This window comes from Arachis hypogaea, chromosome 11 (assembly GCF_003086295.3).
Source record: "Arachis hypogaea cultivar Tifrunner chromosome 11, arahy.Tifrunner.gnm2.J5K5, whole genome shotgun sequence".
In the NCBI taxonomy this organism is placed as follows: Eukaryota; Viridiplantae; Streptophyta; class Magnoliopsida; order Fabales; family Fabaceae; genus Arachis; species Arachis hypogaea.
The window spans coordinates 140005182-140018144 of record NC_092046.1 but is presented as its reverse complement, the minus strand read 5'-3'; the positions used below and the strand labels follow the sequence as shown (position 1 = coordinate 140018144).

General features: G+C 40.6%; 1 non-coding gene across 1 annotated transcript; it reads right to left on the bottom strand.

Moving 5' to 3' along the window:
- Positions 1-12260: 12260 nt before the first annotated feature.
- LOC112724478 (small nucleolar RNA R71) lies at positions 12261-12368 on the bottom strand. The gene has a single exon (XR_003163639.1). It is a non-coding gene; the product is annotated as a small nucleolar RNA R71 (small nucleolar RNA).
- Positions 12369-12963: the final 595 nt, after the last annotated feature.

The window sequence follows — 12963 nt, the reverse complement described above, 5'->3', positions numbered from 1 at the left end:
ATTAAGCTACAAGTCGGATAAGTCGGAAAGACAGCTACAAGCAACATAAACAGATAAACACAAGATACCCAGTTCAGTTTGATGAAGAGAAGGATTGGTTAGAAATTTCTTTGTGTCGAGATGGGGAGGATGACCCCAGCGTTCTTTCAAGACAGTCACAAAGGCTCGTTCAACCTCATCCAACATTTCTCACGCATATCTGGAGACCCTCACATCTTTTTGCCATTCCAAGGGAAAAGCAGGTTCGTCATTTTCATCCAGAAAAAAGGGCCGAGCTCCTTCAACAGCTCGGACTTTGAAAAAGTAGTTTTTAAAATCATGGAACGACTCGTCAAACATGGAAAAGACCTTCTTTCCCTGGGTGAAATGGAAGGAGACCCAAGCCGACTTCTTTTCTTACCACACCGGGCTTAGTCAAGACAAACAGATAGAAAAAGAGAGATTAGGAAGCAGGAATACCAAAATCATTGCACAACAATTGGAAAATTTTTATGAAACCCCAGGAATTGGGGTGAAGTTGAGAAGGGGCAACATTATAGGACAAACAAGAATAGAAGACCTCAAACAGCAAGCATTTTTCACAGGAGAAAGACAAAACACAAACAAAACAGAAAATCATCTTCCCACAGTCTATCAGCAAGAAACAACAGCAAACATACCAGGCAAAAATCGTCAAAAATGTGACCTTTTTTCAGAATCAAACAAAACTATCATTCCAAAGCTTCAAAATCAAAAGCATTTCACAACATGCAAAAATCCTAAAGGCATCAAACAACAGGAAAAGCTTAAAAGACCATGCAAAAGACGAAGAAATTACGAAACACACAGTGATCAGGCACAGCGAAAAGTAGAAAGATCCAAACTTTTCCCAACTAAGATAAAAACTTTCTCAAAACAGACACAAAATGGCGTAGAGGGAGAAAAGAAAGAAGAACCAAACCTGAAAATGAGAAAGCTACAAAGAAAGGCAGAAAAGCAGAAGGCAAAATCCAGAATCACCCCTTCCCCCACGAAAAAGCAAAGTCACAAAGCAAACGTCACTGGGCTGAAACGCGAAAAGCTACAGGCGGAGGCTTCAGAAAAATCAAAGGAAAAAGTTGAAAGTGAGAAAGAAGTTACGAAGAAGAAGCGAAGAAGAGAAACCGTCTTTTGATCGAGAAATTCAAAATAAAAGCCAAGGGAGAATGGGGCAATTAAATGCCAATTAAATGCGGATATTAAAACCGCTTGCGTTCCCAAAAAAGCACTGACATAAAAGCGTGCGCCTTTAGAGGAAAACGTTCTACATTCAAAAAGAGTCTACAAAAGGAAGAAATCGACAAAATGCTTGAACTCGGTTTCACTAAAGATCGAAGTCAAAAGGACTCGACCTCAAAAAAGAAGACCGAACTCAAGCAGGGGCACTGTTCATACCCTGGGTCGAGCTACCGACCCGGGATGATTGGCGATAAAGCGACCGACCTCTTCAGGTCAGACTACCCGACCTCTTCTAAAAGAGCTCGGCCAAATCGACAGGAAAGCCCAATAAAGGGGCCAAATAGAGGAACACGACCCAAATCCAAAGGCAGTCCAAGCCTATAGAGATAAGGGTGGTTCCCTTGAAGATAAGCTGACCTCAACTCAAAGATAAAGATAAGATAGGATAACTAACTTATCTTATCTAAAAAGGTCACTCAACACCATTATAAATACACTGGAGCACCCAGGTATAACTCATACTCTGATTCTACTAAAAAACCTGTCTAATACCCATGCTAACTTAAGCATTGGAGTCTCTTGCAGGTACCCCCCACCCTCCGGTGGCCAAGGATCAGCAGTGCAGCAAGTCCAACAAGTCGAACACAACAGCTCCGGCCGCCACCAGCCAGCCGGACACGCTATCTCTGACCAGTACAGGAAATCTCATCCGAGATCGACCTCCAGTTTCAGGTAACCCTCAGAACAATAACTAACTTATCTTATCTAAAAAAGGTCACTTCTCACCATTATAAATACACTGGAGCACCCAGGTGTAACTCATACTCTGATTCTACAAAAAATCTGCTTAATACCCTTGCCTACTTAAGCATCGGAGTCCTTTGCAGGTACCACCACCCTCCGGTGACAAAGGATCAGCAGCGTTGCCAGCGCTACAAGTCGGACGCGGCAGCTCTGGCCACCACCTATACGCCGGACACGTCATCTCCGACCAGCACAGAAGATCTCGTCCGAGATCGACCTACAGTTTCAGGTAACCCTTGGAACATTGGCGCCGTTGCCGGGGAATCTGGAAGTCATCCTACCACCATGGCGGACGACCATGACAACAACCACGATTTGGATCTAGAAGATAGAACGCCGCACAAGAACGTGGACACTACACCAAAAGATACTCCTCAACCTAACAAAAATAACAATTCACCAAATGTGGGAGCCGTGGAGGCACTTTAAGATCGTTTAAAACAACTCAAAAAAGAGGTGGAGCACCAACGAGAAGCTGAGAGAGATCTACGAAGGGAAGTTAGGCGACGCCGTGAGTTAGAGGACAAGCTCCTAAAACTCGAAACAGATCTCAAGACCAAGACTACTCGATTCGGTCACGAAGATGACTCCCGTAAGGACCAAGTCCCATTCACCAAAGAGATCATGAGGACCAAAATCCCAAAAGACTTCAAACTTCCCGACATGACTTTATACGATGGCACAGCAGATCCCGACCATCATCTCAGTAACTTCAGAAGTAGAATGTACCTCACCAATGCCTCAGATGCAGTTCGCTACAAAGCCTTCCCGACTACTTTAACAAAAACAGCAATTAGATGGTTTGACAATCTACCTCCTAGGTCCATCTCAAGCTTCGACGACTTAGCCAAGAAGTTCCTAGCCAGATTCTCCATCCAAAAAGATAAGGCTAAGCACACCCCAAGTCTACTAGGAATCAAACAAGGAGATCGGGAAAGTCTACGCAGCTACATGGAAAGATTCAACAAAGCATGTTTGGACATACAAAGTCTACCAACAGAGGCCGCCATTATGGGTCTCATCAATGGCTTATGAGAAGGACCTTTTAGCCAATCTATATCGAAAAATACCCCACATCTCTGAACGAAGTGCAAGAACGAGTAGAGAAGTACATCAACATGGAGAAAACCTCTCGACTAGGAGAGACCTCAAAATCTGGATTCAACTACTCCTCCCGAGATAAGGATAAAGAATTCAAAAAGAAAAAAGATCAACATGGGGAAAAAATAAAAAAATATCACAATTACACCCCCTCTTCGGGTGTCCCTTGTGGATGTCTACAAAGAAGTGTGCCATACTGAAAAAATACCCCCAGCTCGACCACTCAAAGGCAGAAAATGAGGAGGAAATCGGACTGAATATTGTGAATATCATCGAATCCGTGGGCATTCCACCAACGAATGCTTTGATTTAAAGAACGTCATAGAAAAACTAGTAAGAGAAGGGAAATTAGGTCGATACATAGCCACCCGAGACGACGAGCAAAGAAAAAGGAGAAGGGACGAAGATGTCAGACGAACTGAGCGATCACCTCGTACACCAGAGAGACACGTCCACATGATACACGGAGGATTTGCGGGAGAAGGAATCTCCAAATCATCTCGCAAAAGATATCTTAAAGAAGTATATCATGTCGAGGGAAAGAAGGAAGCACCCGACATCCCCACAATTACTTTTACCAAAGAGGACGCATCTGGCATCATCTCAGGACACGACGATCCTATGGTCATCACTATTATACTGGCAAACGCAAATCTCCACCGCACACTGGTAGACCAAGGAAGCTCCGCCGACATCTTGTTCAAAACTGCCTTCAACAAACTCGGCCTGGAAGAAAAAGAACTCAAAGCATATCCGAACAGCCTGTTCGGACTGGGAGACACTCCAGTTCAGCCACTTGGATACATCCCATTACACACGACCTTCGGAAAAGGAAACCAGACAAGAACACTCAAGATAGACTATATCGTGGTCGACGTGAGTTCAGCCTACAATGCCTTAATAGGTCGAACAACCTTAAATCAACTCGGCGCAGTAGTCTCGACTCCACATCTATGCATGAAGTTCCCAACTACAGAAAGAATAGCTACAATAAAAGTAGACAAGAAGATAGCGCGCCGCTATTACAACGAAAGTCTAAACCTCAGAGGCAGAGGAGAAGAATTCCACACCATCGAACTCGGTGGAGTTCAGAGGTGGGAAGAACTCCTCCCACAACCCGAAGGCGAAGTAGAAAAAGTCCAGATCGGAGATATCCCGGACAAAACAACCAATATCGGTACAATCCTAAAAGGAGACACAAAAGAATCACTCGTACAGTTCTTACGAGATAACGTCGACCTCTTTGCATGGAAGGCTGCAGACATGCCAGGCATAGACCCCGAGTTAATGTGCCACAAGCTAGCAGTCTACCCCGGATCTCGGCCAGTACAACAGAGACGTAGAAAGCTCGGACCAGAATGATCCCAAGCTGTGGAAGAGCAGGTACAAGCTCTACTGGAGGCAGGATTCATAAGAGAAGTCAAGTACCCACTATGGCTAGCTAACGTCGTCTTGGTGAAAAAATCAAATGGGAAGTGGCGGATGTGCACCGACTACACTGATCTCAACAAAGCCTGCCCAAAAGATCCTTATCCACTCCCAAGTATCGATGCTCTGGTGGATGCCTCCTCCGGATACAAATACTTCTCGTTTATGGACGCATATTTGGGATACAATCAAATCCCAATGTACCCACACGACCAAGAAAAAACTTCATTCTTAACCCCAAAAGCAAACTACTGCTACATCGTCATGCCTTTTGGACTTAAAAACGCAGGAGCCACTTACCAGAGATTGATGAATAAGGTCTTTACGGATCACATCGGAAAAATCATGGAAGTCTATGTAGACGACATGTTAATAAAGACACAAAGTGAAGAGACGTTACTGTCCGACCTCACCCAAGTATTCGACACTATAAGAAGGCATGGCATGCAACTTAATCCTGTAAAATGCACCTTCGCAGTAGAAGCTGGCAAATTCTTGGGTTTTATTCTCACACAAAGAGGAATCGAGGCAAATCCGGATAAATGCCAGGCCATACTCGATATGAAGAGCCCGACTTGCGTCAAAGAGGTACAACATCTCAATGGAAGATTGGCAGCCTTGTCCAGATTTCTAGCAGGATCAGCAATAAGATCTCTCCCCTTCTCTGCTACTCTAAGGAAGAAAAAGAGGTTTGAATGGACAACAGAGTGCGAGCAGGCATTCCAAGATTTCAAAAGATTCCTGGGACAGCCACCTATCCTATCTCGGCCACGGGAAGGAGAACCTCTTATATTATACCTCGCACTAGGAAGTCGGGCAGTAGCCTCAGCATTAGTCCGAGAAGACGACAGTGGGCAACAACCTGTATATTTCATCAGCAAAGCATTACAAGGATCCGAGCTGAACTACCAAAAAATAGAAAAATCCGCCTACGCTCTCATACTAACATCTCGACGACTGCGTCCGTACTTCTAAGCCCACACCATTAGGGTTTGAACCAACCAATCCATAAAAGGAATTTTGCAAAAAACAGACTTAGCAGGCAGAATCTTGCAATGGGCAGTCGAGTTGTCTGAATTCGACCTTCAATATGAAGCTCGGACAGCCATCAAATCGCAATATCTGGCCGACTTTATTGCAGAATTTACAGACACCCCAGAAATTCCTACAGAATGGAATCTCTATGTAGATGGTTCCTCAAACAAAACTGGAAGCGGCACGGGTGTGATAATAGAAAGCGACCAGGGAACCCAAATCGAACTTTCCCTCAAATTCGGGTTCCCTGCCTCAAACAATCAATCTGAATATGAGGCGCTGCTGGCTGGTTTGAAACTGGCTAGGGAAGTTGGAGCTCAAAAGCTTATCATCTTCAGCGACTCACAAGTAGTCACTTCACAAATAGCAGGGAGCTACCAAGCTAAAGATCTCACCATGAAAAAGTACCCGGACAAAACCAGGGAACAGCTCGGACAATCCGGGGAATATGAGGTCTGCCACATACCCCGAGAACAGAATGTCCGAGCTGACGCACTCTCAAAACTAGCCAGTACCAAACCAGGGGGCAACAATAGAAGCCTCATCCAAGAAACGCTGCAGAACCCATCAATCTCGAAAGTAGAAAAAGTCCTAGCCATAACGAGTCCGGATCAAGGATGGATGACTCCCATAATTAACTACCTCAAAACAGAAACACTCCCCACAGATGAGAAGGAGGCAAATAGGCTAAAAGGGGCGGCACAATACTACACTATCATAAACAATACTCTATACAAAAGAGGGATTTCAATACCATTGTTAAAATGTGTACCGACTTCCAATACAAAGGAAGTCTTAGAAGAAGTACACAGTGGTATTTGTGGCAATCATCTCGGAGCGCAGGCACTTACCAAAAAAGTACTCCGGGCAGGATTTTATTGGCCAAATCTACAAAAGGAAGCTACAGAGTTCGTAAAGACATGTCCACCATATCAGAAGCATGCCAACTTTCACATCGCCCTTCCAGAGGAACTCATCAGCATAACCTCACCTTGGCCATTCGCAAAATGGGGACTCGACCTTCTCGGACCTTTCCCTCAAGGATCGGGACAAGTCAAATTCCTCATAGTAGGGGTAGACTATTTCACAAAGTGGATCGAGGCAGAACCCCTAGCTAACGCCACTGCTAAAAAAAGTCGCAAATTCCTATATAGAAACATTGTCACAAGGTTCGTGGTTCCATATTCCATCACCACAGACAATGGCACCCAATTCACAGATGCAGGCTTCAGAAAGTTAGTGGCCGACTTGAACATAAAACACCAATTCACTTCCATAGAACATCCCCAGGCCAATGGACAAGCCGAAGCTGCCAACAAAGTCATATTGGCTGGGCTAAAATGGAGATTACAGGATGCAAAGGGAGCCTGGGCTGAAGAGCTCCCACAAGTCCTATGGGCATATCGAACAACGCCACATTCCACCACAAAGAAATCACCCTTCCGATTAGCGTATGGAATGGAGGCAATGATCCCAATGGAGATTGAAGAAGGGTCGCCTAGAGTAATCCACTATAATGAAGAAGCCAACTCCCAACTTCAAAGGGAAGAACTCGACCTACTTCCAGAAATCTAAGAAAGAGCTCGGATCAGGGAAGAGGCATTAAAACGTCGAATGGCTTCGAGATACAATCAAAAGGTAGTGCTGCGAAGTTTTGCCGAGAACGACCTCATCCTAATCCGAAATGATATCGGAATAACTCAACCTGGAGAAGGAAAGCTGGCAGCAAACTGGAAAGGACCCTACCGAGTCATAGAAGTACTTAGAAAGTGCTACTACAGACTGTCCGAACTCGAAGGGCGAGAGCTCCCTAGGTCATGGCACGCCTACAACCTAAGAAGGTACTATAGTTAGGGGTGATAAAGGATCTTAGGACAAGGCACACTTTTTTTCCTAAAAAGGTTTTTTAATGAGGTGCCAAGCCAAAGACCTACAAATTGCCCGACTTAGAGGGATAAAACTCACACATGTATATATCTGCATTTTCTTTTGAATAAAATTTGTTTAGATCTTCTACAACTTCTCAAGACGCATTAATCTGAAACATTCATCGTCCGATTATAAAGCCACAAATCGGTAGAAAGTGAAAAACCAAATTCACGGCACGATCATGACAAAGATCAACAAAGATGAAAACCAAAATTCATCAAAAGGTCGATCAAACGAGGATTAAACCCAATTTCTACAAAATTGGCAAAGATGAAAATAGAATAATGCAAGAAGTTATCGAAAGTGATCCATAGAAAGGACCTGACGAGGTCTTAATAAAATTGATTGCTAAAAAATAACTTAAAGACTGGCCGACGTAAAAAAGTCAAATCAGTCACAAAACCAAAGTTATAAAAAGTAAATCCCAGGAAAGAGGTCTGGCCAGCCCTATAAAAGAGGATTACTAAAATAACTTAGAAGGGCCCGACATAATGAGGTCGGCCCAAGACATAAAGTTATAAAAGTAATCCCTGAAAGAGACTTGAACAAGATCCAAGAAAGAGGATTACTAAAATACCTTAGAAGTGCCCGACATAATGAGGTCGGCCCAAAACATAAAGTTATAAAAGTAATCCCTGAAAGAGACCTGAACAAGGTCCAAGAAAGAGGATTACTGATGAGCGGATAATTTATACGCTTTTTGGCATTATTTTTAGTATGTTTTTAGTAGGATCTAGTTACTTTTAGGGATGTTTTTATTAGTTTTTATGTTAAATTCACATTTCTGGACTTTACTATGAGTTTGTGTGTTTTTCTATGATTTCAAGTATTTTCTGGCTGAAATTGAGGGGCTTGAGCAAAAATCAGATTCAGAGGTTGAAGAAGGACTGCTGATGCTGTTGGATTCTAACCTCTCTGCACTCAAAGCGAATTTTCTGGAGCTACAGAACTCAAAATGGCGCGCTTCCAATTGAGTTGGAAAGTAGACATCCAGGGCTTTCCAGCAATATATAATAGTCCATACTTTGGCCGAGTTTAGATGATGCAAAAGGGCATTGAACACCAGTTCTACGCTGCAGTCTGGAGTTAAACGCCAGAAACACGTCACGAACCAGAGTTGAACGCCAAAAACACGTTACAACTTGGCGTTCAACTCCAGAAGAAGCCTATGCACGTGTAAACTTCAAGCTCAGCCCAAGCACACACCAGGTGGGCCCCGAAAGTGGATTTATGCATCAATTACTTACTTCTGTAAACCCTAGTAGCTAGTTTAGTATAAATAAAACTTTTTACTAGTCTTTTAGATATCTTATGATTTTTTAGTTCATCTTTGGATCATATTGATCACGTTTGGGGGCTGGCCATTTGGCCATGCCTGAACCTTTCACTTATGTATTTTCAACGGTAGAGTTTCTACACTCCATAGATTAAGGTGTGGAGCTCTGCTGTTCCTCATGAATTAATGCAAAGTACTACTGTTTCTTTATTCAATTCAACTTATTCCGCTTCTAAGATACTCATTCGTACTCCAACATGAATGTGATGAACGTGACAATCATCATCATTTTCCCACGAACGCGTGCCTGACAACCACTTCCGTTCCTCCTTAGATTGAATGAATATCTCTTGGATCTCTTAATCAGAATCTTCGTAGTATAAGCTAGATTGATGGCGGCATTCATGAGAGTCTGGAAAGTCTAAACCTTGTCTGTGGTATTCCGAGTAGGATTCAGGGATTGAATGACTGTGACGAACTTCAAACTCGTGAGTGCTGGGCGTAGTGACAAACACAAAAGGAGGGTGAATCCTATTCCAGTATGATCGAGAACCTTAGATGATTAGCCGTGCTGTGACAGAGCACTTGGACCTTTTTCACAAGAGGATGGGATGTAGCCATTGACAACGGTGATGCCCTTACATAAAGTTTGCCATGGAAAGGAGTAAGATTGATTGGATGAAGACAGCAGGAAAGCAGAGATCAGAGGAACGAAAGCATCTCTATACGCTTATCTGAAATTCTCACCAATGATTTACATAAGTATTTCTATCTTTATTTTCTATTTATTTATTATTTATTTTAAAAAACTCCATAACTATTTGATATCTGCCTGACTGAGATTTACAAGGTGACCATAACTTGCTTCATACCAACAATCTCCGTGGGATCGATCCTTACTCACGTAAGGTTTTATTACTTGGACGACCCAGTGCACTTGCTGGTTAGTTGTGCGAAGTTGTGAAGTTATGTTTGGACCATGGTATTGTGCACCAGTTATTGGCGCCATTGCCAGGGAGAGAACGAACAACAAATTTTATAACCTCTGAGTAACAATTTCGCATACCAAGTTTTTGGCGCCGTTGCCGGGGATTGTTTGAGTTTGGACAACTGACGGTTCATCGTGTTGCTCAGATTGGGTAATTTTCTTTTCAAAAAGTTTTCAAAAATCTTTCAAAAATTTCTCCTTTATTTTCAAAAAAAAAAAAAAAATTTAATTTATGTTCTTCAGAATTTTTAAGAATGAATTCTAGAGTTTCATAAAGCATGTGAAGCCTGGCTGGCTGCAAAGCCATGTCTAAATTCTTTTGGACTGGGGCTTCCAACCCAACATTATCAAGAGCAAGCTAGTTGTTGCTAATCCATCAGCTGCTGTATGCTTGATTTGTCACTTAAAGCTTGGCTGACCATTGGCCATGTCTAGTGTTTTGGACCGGAGTTTTCATTAAAAGCTTGGCTGGCTAGTGAGCCATGTCTAATTCCTGGACTGAAACTTTAGACTAAGAATGCAAGATTCCTGGAATTCATATTAAAAATTTTGGAATCCTTATTTTTCCTTTTCAAATTAATTTTCGAAAAATACCAAAAAAATTAGAAAATCATAAAAATCAAAAAAATATTTAATGTTTCTTGTTTGAGTTTTGAGTCAATTTTAAGTTTGGTGTCAATTGCATGTTTTAAAGTTTGCATAAAATTTTCGAAAAATTCATGCATTCATAGTATTCTTCATGATCTTCAAGTTGTTCTTGGTAATTTTTCTTGTTTGATCTTGATGTTTTCTTGTTTTGTGTCTTTTCTTGTTTTTCATGTGCATTTTTGCATTCATAGTGTCTGAACATGAAAGATTTCTAAGTTTGGTGTCTTGCATGTTTTCTTTGCATATAAAATTTTCAAAAATAAGTTCTTGATGTTCATCATGATCTTCAAAGTGTTCTTGGTGTTCATCTTGACATTCATAGCATTCTTGCATGCATTCATTGTTTTGATCCAAAATTTTCATGCATTGCATCATTTTCATGTTTTTCTCTTTCATCATTAAAAATTCAAAAATCAAAAAAATATCTTTCCTTTTTTCTCTCATAAATTTCGAAAATTTGGATTGACTTTTTCAAAAATTTTTAAAAATTCAATTGTTTCTTATGAGTCAAATCAAATTTTCAATTTAAAAATCTTATCTTTTTCAAAATCTTTTTCAAAAATCAAATCTTTTTCATTTCTCTTATTTATTTTCGAAAATTTTAAAAATATTTTTCAAAAATCTTTTTCCTAATTTTATCTCATAATTTTCGAAAATATCATCATCAATTAATGTTTTGATTCAAAAATTTCAAATTTGTTACTTGTTAAGAAAGATTCAAACTTTAAGTTCTAGAATCATATCTTGTGATTCCTTGTGAATCAAGTCATTAATTGTGGTTTTAAAAATAAAATCTTTTTCAAAACTAATTTCAATCATATCTTTTCAAAAATATCTTTTTATTTTATCTTTTTCAAATATCTTTTCTAACTTCTTATTTTCTTATCTTTTAAAAATTGATTTTCAAAATTTGTTTCAACTAACTAATTAACTTTTTGTTTGTTTCTTATCTCTTTCAAAACTACCTAACTAACTATCCCTATCTAATTTTCAAAAATACCTCCCTCTTTTTCAAAAATTCTTTTTAATTAATTAATTGTTTCAATTTTAATTTTAATTTTATCTTAATTTTTGAAAATCATTAACTTTTTCAAAAATGAATTTTCGAAATTCTTTCTCTCATCTCCTTCTATTTATTTATTCATCTACTAACACTTCATCTCACCCAAATTCGAACCCCCTCTTCCATCTGTGTTCGAATTTTCTCTTCTTCCCTTCTTTACATTACATTCTTTTCTTCTTCTACTCACACAGGAGAACCTCTATACCTGGGTAAAAAGGATCCCTATTATTATTATTTTTCTGTTCCCTCTTTTTCATATGAGCAGGAGCAAGGACAAGAACATTCTTGTTGAAGCAGACCCTGAACCTGAAAGGACTTTGAAGAGGAAACTAAGAGAAGCTAAAATACAACAATCCAGAGATAACCTTACAGAAATTTTCGAACAGGAAGAGGAGATGGCAGCCGAAAATAATAATAATGCAAGGAGGATGCTTGGTGACTTTACTGCACCTAATTCCAATTTACATGGAAGAAGCATCTCCATCGCCACCATTGGAGCAAACACTTTTGAGCTGAAACCTCAATTAGTTTCTCTGATGCAACAAAACTACAAGTTTCATGGATTTCCATCTGAAGATCCTTTTCAGTTCTTAACTAAATTCTTGCAGATCTGTGATACTGTTAAGACTAATGGAGTAGATCCTGAAGTCTACAGGCTCATGCTTTTCCCATTTGCTGTAAGAGACAGAGCTAGAGTGTGGTTGGACTCTCAACCCAAAGATAGCCTGAACTCTTGGGATAAGCTGGTCACGGCTTTCTTAGCCAAGTTCTTTCCTCCTCAAAAGCTTAGTAAGCTTAGAGTGGATGTTCAAACCTTCAGACAGAAAGAAGGTGAATCCCTCTATGAAGCTTGGGAGAGATACAAGCAACTGACCAAAAAGTGTCCTTCTGACATGCTTTCAGAATGGACTATCTTAGATATATTCTATGATGGTCTGTCTGAATTAGCTAAGATGTCATTGGATACTTCTGCAGGTGGATCCATTCACCTAAAGAAAACGTCTGCAGAAGCTCAAGAACTCATTGACATGGTTGCTAATAACCAGTTTATGTACACTTCTGAGAGGAATCCTGTGAGTAATGGGACGCCTCAGAAGAAGGGAGTTCTTGAAATTGATACTCTGAATGCCATATTGGCTCAGAATAAAATATTGACTCAACAAGTCAATATGATTTCTCAGAGTCTGAATGGAATGCAAGCTGCATCCAATAGTACTCAAGAGGCATCTTCTGAAGAAGAAGCTTATGATCCTGAGAACCCTGCAATAGCAGAGGTAAATTATATGGGTGAACCTTATGGGAACACCTATAACCCCTCATGGAGAAATCACCCAAATTTCTCATGGAAGGATCAACAAAAGCCTCAACAAGGCTTTAATAATGGTGGAAGAAGCAGGTTTAGCAATAGTAAGCCTTTTCCATCATCCACTCAGCAACAGACAGAGAACTCTGAACAAAATACCTCTAATTTAGCAAACTTAGTCTCTGATCTAT